Below are 12,970 nucleotides of genomic sequence, written 5' to 3' on the forward strand. Positions count from 1 at the left end.
TCGAATTTGTACATTTAATTTATCCAAAAGGTTGCAATAGTACTCTGAATTTATTGTTTTACCCTTTTGCATATAGTCAATCAATAAAATACCTTTGAAGTCCCAAAAAACCGTTGCCATAACCTTACCAGCCGATTGAATGGTTTTTGCCTTCTTTGGGGCACTTCCTCCAGCTTCAGTCCATTGTTTGGATTGTTCTTTTGTCTCTGGAGTATAGTGGTGGATCCATGTCTCATCAACAGTTATGAAACGACGCTTAAAATCCACTTTATGTCGCTTAAAACGATCCAGACAAGCTTGAGAAATGTTCATTCTTATGCGTTTTTGATCGACTCTTAACAAATGCGGCACCCATCTTGCAGAAAGCTTTTTCATCTGTAGTTCTTCATGCAAAATTAAATGGAGTCGATCATTTGAGATGCCCATGATATTAGTAATTTCACGCACTTTTTTTCGTCGATCATTTAATACCATATCATGCACGTTGGCTACAATTTCTGTTGTTGTTGCTGTTTTTGGACGTCCACTACGTGGTTCATCTTCAATGCTTGTACGACCACGTTTAAATTCAGCAACCCAATTTGTTACTGTTGCATATGAAGGAGCACTTTCACCTAACACATTCACCATATCATTATGAATTTCTTGTCCCGATAAACCTTTTTTATGTAAATATTTAATGACAGCACGCATTTCTAATTTTTCCATTGTAAAAAAAAATTGCGAAAGCGTCTTTTTTGAACACCTGTTTTTATATGAAAGAGTTGCCAGATCGAAACAAAATGTAACATGTGTTCAGAACAGAGATGGAAGTTTCCAAAACACTTAACATTTTTCTGTTTATACCGCGCTTTTTGTGCTAGGCTAGGAAGTTTCCGAGCTGCCCTCGTACACTTTGTTATGGGTCTAAAATGCCAGTATATTTTCAAATTGTCGCAAATCGGATAAAAACTACAATTTCTAGTAACCCTAGGAGTTAAATCGGGAGTTCGGTGTAATGGGGGCTATGCCAAAACATGGAAGGATACACACAGTATTCAGTACATTTAATTGTAACATAGTTCTAGAATGTAGACCCCAAATCGGAGGGCCGGTTTATAAGGGGGCTATATCAAAAACTGTACCGATATTCAATATATTCGGCACACCTAAAATACCTCTAGATATCAAATTTCAGGTAAGTTGGATTAAAACTACGGATTATAGAAGCCCAAGAAGTAAAATCGGGACCGATACACCCCATTTTCGGCACATCTCTTTATGGTCCTAGAATACTTCTAGATTCCAAATTTCAGGCAAATCGGATAGAAAATACACTTTCTAGACGCCCAAGAAGCAAAATCGGGAAATCGGTCCATATGGGCGCTATAGCAAAACATGGACCGATATGCACCATTTTCGATACACTTTTTGATGGTCCTAAAATACCTCTAGATTTCCAATTTCAGGCAAATTGGATAAAAACTATAGTGTTTATAAGCCCAAAACCCCAAATCGGGAGTTCGGTTTATATGGGGACTATATCAAAACTTGGACTGATATAGCCCATCTTCGAACTTGACCTGCAAACAACAGACGAATCTGTGCCAAATTTCAGGACAATAGCGCCATTATTGAAGGTTGTAGCGTGATTACAAAAGACAGACGTCTTAGAATTTCTCCCTGATCAAGAATATATATACTTTATATAGTCGGAAATCGATATTTCGATGTGTTACAAACGGAATGACAAACTTATTATACCCCCGTCACCATTCTATGGTGGTGGGTATAATTAACTGATACAGTTAACTTTTTATACCCTTCACCACTACTGTGGTACAGGGTATAATCAGTTTGTGCATTTGTATGTAACGCCAAGAAGGAAAAGTCTGAGACCCATCGTTTAGTATACCGATAGTCTTAGAATTAAATTCTGAGTCGATTTAGCGATGTCCGTCTGTCTGTCTGTTGATGTATTTTTGTGTGCAAAGTACAGCTCGCAGTTTTAGTCCGATTGTCCTAAAATTTGGTATAGGGACCTGTTTCGGCTCAAAGACGATCCCTAATGATTTTGGAAAAAATCGGTTCAGATTTAGATATAGCTGCCATATATATTTTTCACCGATCTGGTCATAATTGGCGTGTATATCAACCGATCTTCCTCAAATTCCGTACACCCGAATATTTTATGGGTCTCGAAATACTTGCAAAATATCAGCCAAATCGGTTCAGATTTAGATATAGCTCCCATATATAGCTTTCGCCCGATTTACACTCATTTGCCCACAGAGGCCAATTTTTAACTCCGATTTAGTTGAAATTTTGCACAGAGAGTAGAATTAGCATTGTAACTATGCGTGCCAAATTTGGTTGAAATCGGTTCAGATTTGGATATATCTCCCATATATAGCTTTCGCCCGATTTACACTCATATGACCACAGAGGCCAATTTTTTGCTCCGATTTAGTTGAAATTTTGCACAGGGAGTAGAATTAGCATTGTAGCTATGCGTGCCAAATTTGGTTGAAATCGGTTCAGATTTGGATATATCTCCCATATATAGCTTTCGCCCGATTTACACTCATATGACCACAAAGGCAAATTTTTAACTCCGATTTAGTTGAAATTTTGCACAGGGAGTAGAATTAGCATTGTAACTATGCGTGCCAAATTTGGGTGAAATCGGTTCAGATTTGGATATATCTCCCATATATAGCTTTCGCCCGATTTACACTCATATGACCACAGAGGCCAATTTTTTGCTCCGATTTAGTTGAAATTTTGCACAGGGAGTAGAATTAGCATTGTAGCTATGCGTGCCAAATTTGGTTGAAATCGGTTCAGATTTAGATATATCTCCCATATATAGCTTTCGCCCGATTTACACTCATATGACCACAGAGGCCAATTTTTAACTCCGATTTAGTTGAAATTTTGCACAGAGAGTAGAATTAGCATTGTTGCTATGCGTGCCAAATTTGGTTGAAATCGGCTCAGATTTAGATATAGCTCCCATATATATGTTTTTCTGATTTCGACAAAAATGGTCAAAATACCAACAATTTCCTTGTAAAATCGCCACTGCTTAGTCGAAAAGTTGTAAAAATGACTCTAATTTTCCTAAACTTCTAATACATATATATCGAGCGATAAATCATAAATAAACTTTTGCAAAGTTTCCTTAAAATTGCTTCAGATTTAAATGTTTCCCATATTTTTTTTACTAACATTGTGTTCCACCCTAGTGCATTAGCCGACTTAAATTTTGAGTGTATAGATTTTGTAGAAGTCTACCTAATTCGGTCCAGATCGAGTGATATTTAAATGTATGTATTTGGGACAAACCTTTATATATAGCCCCCAACACATTTGACGGATGTGATATGGTATCGAAAATTTAGATCTACAAAGTGGTGCAGGGTATAATATAGTCGGCCCCACCCGACTTTAGACTTTCCTTACTTGTTAATAAATTAAAAATAATGTCAATTAAGAAAATGATTGAACATCGTCACTTGTTTAATTAAAATATGAACTATCCAAATTAAAATTTTAATCAAATGAAAAGATATTTCCAAATAAAAACATATGTAATTGAAAATTCTGTTCCGAAGTAATTAGTTTCTAAATTTTGTCTCAGATCCAAAGAAAAATCCAAAAAAAAGCAATGTTAAAAAACTCTAAATCCTATGAAAATTACTTCACCTAAAGTAAAATAATCTATAAAAAATAAATAATTGATTACCTCATTTAAACAATTAATTAAGTTTTGTGGCAAAAATCAATTAAATATTTAAGTGAACAAATTAAAAAACTTATTGAAAGTATCCAAATTAATTTTTTAATCAAGAATATTTTTATTTTTTATATATATATTCTGTAATTGATACTTAAATCATTTTTGTGACTGAAGCAATTTCAAGTAAAAATTAAATTGTATCAATTAATTCGTGATTGAATCAGAAAAATTATTTTTTCTGGTAAATTCGAAATTTGAGTGTTTAATCATTTGAAAAAGTAACCTCTCTAGATTTGGAAAAAGTTTCTTTAATTTGATCCATAACTTATGCTACATTTCGTCAGAAGGATTTTAAGACACTTACAGCCTTACAAAAGTCATAAAAATCAAATCGTCATTTCTATCAGTAAATGTGGCCACTACAAAAATCTTCGGAAAATGATCCGATACATACAAAACAATATGCGATGACAGCAACACACAAGAGAAAATCGATTTTTCGCAGAGTTTTCTTGGTTTGGCTTTGTGATCTATAGCAGACGTTTTCTCATTTCAGTTCTTCTCCGGACCCGCTAATGGTTGCTACCACAATCGAATCCGTGAAATTTGTGCCGTACTATTTAACAGCCCCATAAATGCTGCAAGTGTGAAAGAGACGGGTATACAATACTATAGTGAAATCCATTAAGAAATCGAATTGAATTGTGCACAGCAAAAATATTAGAATTTTCCCTTTTGGAAATCGACGAATATTTCTATCAATTGTGTTTCTTTTGTAAAATTTATAAAATTTCGTTAAATAAAATTAAATTCATTTGGAGTACTGCGGAAGAGTTCTTCTGTTTTAGGTGTGTTGCAATTTAGTTCGAATGAGTTCTATTTTTATAACACAGCTAATTTTTTCGACGAACTCTGTTTTTTTGGTGATAATTCCAAAATAAATCTAGACTGCCTCCCCGCTCCCTCGCTCACGATATTAAATAAGTTTCCAAAATTTATAAAACGCAAGAGTAACAAAGAAAAATATTTAAGTGTCCACCATCGAATGAAATAAATCAAGAATCTGTGAGGGATGCGCACTGAACGAATCACGAATCGTTTGGAAATATGTCACAACTTGTTCGTTGTTATACCGTTCCTGGTCTAGAAAAAATACAAGTGAAAAAAAGTGCTGAGAAAAATTAGTACTGAATGATTGTTGTTGGTGAGTGAGGAGTGGAGGTGCAAGTGAGTGTTTCGACGATCATTATTAGAGCAATTAGAAAAGAAAAGTACACTGAAAAAAGTGTTACGCAACTTTGTTCGGAAATTACAAAGCGACTCGGAAAAAAGTAGCCGCAACCACTTACCGCCAGCTAGGCAACATCTCATCGGTGATTGTGCCTTCTTCTTCGGTCGTGGCTGTTGTTTTCTACGTTCCCGGGCCATTTGTTTTGAATTTTCTTTTAGCTTGTGTGGCATACCAAAGAACTTCCTGCAGTTAGCCAACGGCGCGCGTGCTGCATCAGCAGCAGCTAAGCCCAGCGATTAGCATACATCTTTCAACAGCATCACTTCTCCACCCGTTCTCTTGTGCTCAACCTGTTGTTGGTTGGGAGCTCTTGTATTTGCCCCTATTTGAGCAGATATTTGTAAATTCTTGTAAGTAATGTCCAAATTGTTCTTTGTAAGAGTGGCGTTTTTATTTATTTCTTTAGATCTTTTTTGGTTTTTGTAATATTAGCATCGTGTTTCTGCCGACATTTAAGGCACCATAAAATACTTCCACACAATCTGGCACATATCTACACACAAAGTAGTATATCGTACGTAAATGTGTGTGACGAACTATACTGTGGCCAAAAGTAAATATTGCCTCACATACACTTAAAACAGAAGTGTTTACTTATTTTGACTCTGTATTAATACAAAATGTTTGGAGTAGGTTTCGGAGCATATAAAAAATTTTAAAATTTTACGTTTGCGAGTCTCATTGGCGGAAGCTTCTACACGCCAAAAAATATTCTGTACTCCCAAACGAAATTTTAGACAAACAAATATCGTTTTCCATTTGCTTTTCGTGGTAAGGATGTTTGTTTGGAAGAAAATTATATACTTTTTGTGATAAACGTTGATTCTTTTACAGGATGTAAAAGCAATTTCATAAAGACTAACTCATTTTAATATTTTTCTGGCTAATTGCATCTTCCCTCACATCTTTTTTACATTCACGAGGTAATTAGTTGTTAGAAACTTTTTCTGTAATACAAACAATGCAGAATAAATTATTTGATTTTGTAAATTTTATCGTTCGCCTGGCCGAGGAATCGAACCTCGAATCATACAGGTTGTATCCCAACACTATCCACTGAGCTACGTAGCTGTCATTTGATCAACAGACAATTATCGCTGTAGCCATCAACGCACAAGTAACTCAGCGCAAACAAGTCGATGGAAACAAACTTTATTTAACAGAAACATACCTTTAGTTGGCCACTTTCTTAAAAGTACAACTTTTGGATATTGAAATAAAGTAAGAGTACGTTAGGTTAGGTTATGTGGCAGCCCGATGTATCAGGCTCATTTAGACTATTCAGTACATTGTGATACCACATTGGTGAACTTCTCTCTTGTCACTGAGTGCTGCCCGATTTCATGTTAAGCTCAATTACAAGGGACCTCCTTTTTATAGCCGAGTCCGAACGGCGTTCCACATTGCAGTGAAACCACTTAGAGAAGCTTTGAAACCCTCAGAAATGTCACCAGCATTGCTGAGGTGGGATAATCCACCGCTGAAAAACTTTTTGGTGTTCGGTCGAAGCAGGAATCTAACCCACGACCTTGTGTATGCAAGGCGGGCATGCTAACCATTGCACCACGGTGTAAGAGTACATATATTGCAAATATGTTAGAAAGATTTCGAAATTATGTCCTGCATTACATACTACACACAAAATTTGTTTTTTTTTATTTCAATCGCGAAATTCGCGGATTCAATAATATTTTTTTAAATTGAAATGTCTTTAATCACGAATATTATAGTATCAATCACCCATTTTGATTGAAAACCAACACGATTTTCAATTAAAAATTTAATTGACTTTTGTCATGGAATTAATTGTATGATTGAATCAATTAAAACAGTGATTGGTTTTGACATAATCAAAATCAATGTTTTAATTGAATCAATTAAAATTTTTATTAATTTCGCAACAAAAATCAATCAACTAATTGATTGATTCAATTAAATAATGAATTGAAATTGGCAATAAATTTCAATCAAAAACTGTATATATTGCACCCCAAAATTTTATATAGTTTTATTTGGAATAAAAGAAAATATGCGTTTCTTATAAAACATATTCAATTTTTTATTTTTGTGAATTCTGCAGTAGACCAAAGGATTTGGTCAATATTATTTTTGGTCTTCAATCACGAAATTAATTGATACAATCAATTTTTAATTGAAATGTTTTCAACCACCGAAGTGATAGTATCAATTTAAAAATTAATTGATCCAATGAAAAAATTAATTGATATTATTAAGTTTTGAGATTGATTTTTGTTTCAATTAAAAGAAATGTTTAATCAATTAAATTTTTAATTGAATAGTTTTTAAAACTCAATTAAGTTTTAATTGGAAAATTTTTAATGATTTGTTTTTCTGTGTATGCACTTGGCATGGTAATAAGGCTTCGCCAAAAATTTGCTATGCTTAAGTCTAAATATTATTTAATTTGAATATTAAAATGGGTATTCGGAGTAAAGAGAATAGACATTCGAAAAAATTTATATTTATTGAAAGTATCCAAATTAATTCTTTAATCAAGAATATTTTTATTTTTTATATATATTCTGTCATTGATACTTAAATCATTTTCGTGATTGAAGCAATTTCAATTAAAAATTTAATTGTATTAATTAATTCGTGATTGAATCAGAAAAAATATTTTTTCTGCAAAATTCGAAATTTGAGTTTTTAATAATTTGAAAAAGTAACCTTTCTAAATTTGGAAAAAGTTTCTTGAAATTGATTATAATCCATAACCTATGCTTCCTTTCGTCAGAAGGATTTTTAAGACACATCCAGCCTTACAAAAGTCATAAAAATCAAATCGTCAAGCCACAATGCGCTTGGCATGTTAATAAGGCTTCGCCAAAAATTTGATATGCTTAAGTCTAAATATTATTCAATTTGAATATTAAAATGGGTATTCGGAGTAGAGAGAATAGACATTCGAAAAAATTCATATTTATTTATATTTCTAAATACGATAAATATTAAATGCATTTAAAATAGTGTTAAATGCTTGTAGAAAATAGTTCACGCCTAAATAAATTTATGTGTATATTGTAAAATTGTGTATGTTTATACCAGTGCTGCCGCTAGTGAAAAATTGAGTGAAGTAGATTTTGGAAAGAAGTGGAGTAGATTGAATAAAATTGAAGTAGCATACATTTTTGAAAACAAAACAATAGAATTCATTTTATTATACCCTCCACCATAGGATGGGGGTATATTAACTTTGTCATTCTGTTTGCAACACATCGAAATATTGCTCTAAGACCCCATAAAGTATATATATTCTGGGTCGTGGTGAAATTCTGAGTCGATCTGAGCATGTCCGCCTGTTGCAATCACGCTAACATCCGAACGAAACAAGCTATCGACTTGAAACTTGGCACAAGTAGTTGATGTAGGTCGGATGATATTACAAATGTGCCATATTGGACCACTTTTACGTATAGCCCCCATATAAACAGTCCCCAGATTTGGCTTGCGGTGCCTCTTAGAGAAGCAAATTTCATCCGATCCGGTTGAAATTTGGTACGTGGTGTAAGTATATGGTCTCTAACAACCAGGGCTGTGGAGTCGAGCCAATTTTGCTCGACTCCGACTCCGACTCCGACTCCAGCATTTTTCATCAGCTCGACTCCGACTCCGACTCCGGAGTCGACTCCGGGTAATATAACTAAATCTCATTTTAATACCACTAATTTGTAGTTCTATTGTGGGGGTACCGTAAGTGGACGATATAAAGTATCGTGTTTATTTATGTGTGCCAAAAAAGATCTTAATTTCACATTAGATGCCAATTTAATTCTATATTTCAAATTTATGGCAATGTTTAAAAAATAAAATAATGATATAAATACCCATCATAATATGAGAATATACCAACAGTATATGTATTTTTGGACCAAAATTATTGATACTATTTCAAATCCTTTAAATTTGTTGCGAGTTATATAAAGGTTTATATTTCCATATGCATGAATTTGAATCTGAAGACAAAATTGTATATACTTCTACAAAATCTATGTACTTAAAATTTAAATCTAACGTTATGGGACGTAACACAATTTTAACGAAAAATAAAAATGCAAGGAAAGTCTAAAGTCGGGCGGGCCGATTATAATATACTCTGCACAACTTTGTATTTAGATCTACATTTTGATAAAATCTCAAATCAGACTTCTACAAAACTCGGGCAATATTTGGGAAATATTTATAATTGTATAGACAATTTCGCAAAAATGCATTTATGATTCATTCATTGAAAAATTTGAAAATTTAAGTCATTTCTACAAGCTTATTTTAGCAGCAATTTTTCCAAAATTGTATGCTCACTGAATACAATTTTGGAAAAATTTTTGTCTAGTAAATAAAATTTTGCAAAATTTTATATAGAAATAAAATTTTGGAAAATTTTCTACAGTAACAAAATTTTGACTAAATTTTCTATAGAAATAAAATTTTGACAAAATTTCCTATAGAAATAAAATGTTGACCAAATTTTCTGTAGAAATAAAATTTTGACCAAATTTTCTAATAAAAAAATCTATTACTATAAAATTTTGGCAAAATTTTCTATAGAAATACAATTTTGACTTAAATTTTTATAGAAATAAAATTATCAATAGAAATAAAATTTTAAAAAAAATTTGTGTAACAAACAAAATTTTGCAAAATTTTCTATAGAAATAAAATTTTGCAAAATATTCTATAGAAACTAAATTTTGACTTAATTTTCTATAGAAATAAAATTTTGACTAAATTTTCTATAGAAATAAAATTTTGACTAAATTTTCTATAGAAAACAAGTAAGGAAAGTCTAAAGTCGGGCGGGGCCGACTATATTATACCCTGCACCACTTTGTAGATCTAAATTTTCGATACCATATCACATCCGTCAAATGTGTTGGGGGCTATATATAAAGGTTTGTCCCAAATACATACATTTAACAAGTAAGGAAAGTCTAAAATTTTAAGGAAACTTCGCAATAGTTTATTTATGATTTATCGCTCGATATATATGTATTAGAAGTTTTGGAAAATTAGAGTCATTTTTACAACTTTTCGACTAAGCAGTGGCGATTTAACAAGGAAAATGTTGGTATTTTGACCATTTTTGTCGAAATCAGAAAAACATATATATGGAAGCTATATCTAAATCTGAACCGATGTCAACCAATTTTGGCACGCATAGCTACAATGCTAATTCTACTCTCTATGCACAATTTCAACTAAATCGGAGTTAAAAATTGGCCTCTGTGGTCATATGAGTGTAAATCGGGCGAAAGCTATATATGGGAGTTATATCTAAATCTGAACCGATTTCAACCAAATTTGGCACGCATAGCTATAATGCTAATTCTACTCCCTGTGCAAAATTTCAACCAAAGTGGGGTAAAACTCTGGCTTCTGGGACCGTATTAGTCCATATCGGGCGAAAGATATATATGGGAGCTATATCTAAATCTGAACCGATTCAATAAAATTTGGCACACTTGACTATAGTACTAATTGTTCTTCTTGTGCAAAATTTTAAGCAAATAATGGTAAAACTCTGGCTTCTGGGGCCATATAAGTCCATATCGGTCGAAATATATATATTGGAGCTATATCTATATCTGAACCGATTTCTTCCAAAATCAATAGGGATCTATTCTGAGCCAAAACACATACTTGTACCAAATTTTAAGTCGATTGGACTAAAACTGCGACCTAGACTTTGATTACAAAAATGTGTTTACGGACAGACGGACATCGCTATATCGACTCAAGAGCCCACCCTGAGCATTTTTGCCAAAGACACCATGTATCTATCTCATCTCCTTCTGGGTGTTGCAAACATATGCACTAACTTATAATACCCTGTTCCACAGTGTGGAGCAGGGTATAAAAATATTTCTATAGTAATAAAATTTTGAATAAAATTTTTATAGAATTAAACTTTTGACAAAATTTGCTATAGAAATAAAATTTTGACAAAACTTTTTATAGAAATAACATTTTGACAAAATTTTGTATAAAAACAACTTTGAAAAAATTTTCTGCCGATATTCCACATATGTATATTGCCTTAAAATAAAATAAAAATAATATCGATTGTTCGAAACATTTCAAATAAATTGATATGGGCATTAAAATGGATCGATCCAGCCCATCTGCTAGTCAAACATTCTAGGAAACATAAAAATATAGCCGTAATTGGAAGTTGATTTTCATTTACAATCATGCTGTACATTGATCGAATGAATAACGCAATGGAAACTAATTTGCGTAAAAACTTGCTTAGTTACAAATATGTGAAGTGTTTTAAAAAATTTGGTTTAGCCGGAGTCGGAGTCGAGCAAAATTTTTACGACTCCGACTCCGACTCCGACTCCAGCAAAATCTTCAGACTCCGACTCCAAGACTCCGACTCCGACTCCGACTCCACAGCCCTGCTAACAACTATGCAAAAATTTTTCCACATCGGTTAATAATTCAATGATTAAAACCGCTATGTTCATCGTAATTAAAGGAATAGGAAAAAAATTAGGTAATATGGGAAAAAAATTAAAAATTTGAAGCAGGACAAAAAGTGAAGCAGATTTTTGGAAGAAGGAGTGACGAAGTAAATTTTATGAAAATGAAGCAAAATACTTCGATTGAAGTAGTAGCGGCAGCACTGGTTTATACTCTACTTCACGTCGTTCTTTTGTTAGAGTTTTTGAATTTCTTCCAAAATTTCAAACTTTTCTACCAAAAACATATTTTTGTTACAAAATTGTTATTGTTGCAATAATAAAAATAATATTTTACCCAAAAGCTCAGTTTATATCAACCACTGTTGTTTTTCTGACTGTAAATCTTTAATAACCCACATTTCGAAGTTTCATTGTAAAAATTTAATATAGTAATATGTAATGTCGAACATCTTTTCGACATTACATATTACTTCGATCGGAGCAGGGATTGAACCCACGATATTTTGCATGCAAGGCGTACATGCGAACCATTGCTCCATTTGGCCGACAAATATATGCTTCAGTTAAATAATGTTTTGTTTGCATCGGCTCGTGGGAAATGGTTGTTGGAGCACAGTTCTCAAATGCTCAAAAGGATACCACAAAGCCCCGATTTCAATCCCATTGAGGATTTATGGTCTCTGGTTAAAAGGTGCTTGAGATTACACCAAAGAGTACCAAAAAATAGCGATGAGATCTAGAGACAAGCTCAGCACAATTAGTCGGATATTCCAAAAGAAATAATAAAAAAAACTTAGTAAAAGTATGTCAAGTCAAGTTAAAACCCTAATTAGAAATAAAGAACTATGGGCTAAATACTAAGACATTTGATATTAATGCATTATACATAAAGTGCAAAACTGGATTCAGACATACTTTCATTTTAATAAATGCATTAGTATAGGTACATTATTTATCTTAATGTATAGTTTTGCACCCTCAAAAATTTATTTTGCAGGAAGCTAGGGCTGCCAGATTTTGAAGAGACAAAAAGAGCAAATTCAGTTTATAAAAAGAGCACATACGAAAAAAAGAGCACACTTTTTCAAATAAAATAAAAACATTTAATTCCATAATAATTTATTTAAACATAAAAAAGGTTCATAACATATACATAAAATAAACCACTTTCAACTCAAGCTAATTTTCTTACAATACTTTGTAAGTCATTTGTTTGGTATTTTTGTGAAAAATTTTATTGAAAGAAGTTTGTTTACATTTAGAAAAGGGTAAAAAATGAAAAAGCAACATCGGCGTGCCCTTCTTCGACTCTGATATATAAAGTAAAACACTATTTAATTAAAAAATAACGGCGTAGGAACATTTCGTAGTATGACATTTACGTATGTTCAGTTTACTTTTACCATTTATTGAATCGCGTTGGAGTAATATTTGTTGTGATGAATACAAAGAGCACAAAAAGATTACTTAACTAAAAATAGATCACTTTTGCGTGCTCTTTTGGCCTATCTT

General features: G+C 32.7%; 1 protein-coding gene across 7 annotated transcripts in view; it reads left to right on the top strand.

Moving 5' to 3' along the window:
- Nucleotides 1-4,295: 4,295 nt before the first annotated feature.
- Nucleotides 4,296-12,970, top strand: part of LOC142225696 (uncharacterized) — a 96,820-nt gene continuing 88,145 nt past the window's right edge. For 4 of the 7 annotated variants that reach the window (XM_075295533.1, XM_075295538.1, XM_075295537.1 and 1 more), the window contains exon 1: nucleotides 4,296-5,362. The gene's annotated coding sequence lies outside the window, so the exon portion shown is untranslated. The remainder of the gene's footprint in view (nucleotides 5,363-12,970) is intronic. The other 3 variants (XM_075295534.1, XM_075295535.1, XM_075295536.1) reach the window with 3 other exon arrangements.

Source organism: Haematobia irritans, chromosome 2 (assembly GCF_050003625.1).
Source record: "Haematobia irritans isolate KBUSLIRL chromosome 2, ASM5000362v1, whole genome shotgun sequence".
NCBI classification, from domain to species: Eukaryota; Metazoa; Arthropoda; class Insecta; order Diptera; family Muscidae; genus Haematobia; species Haematobia irritans.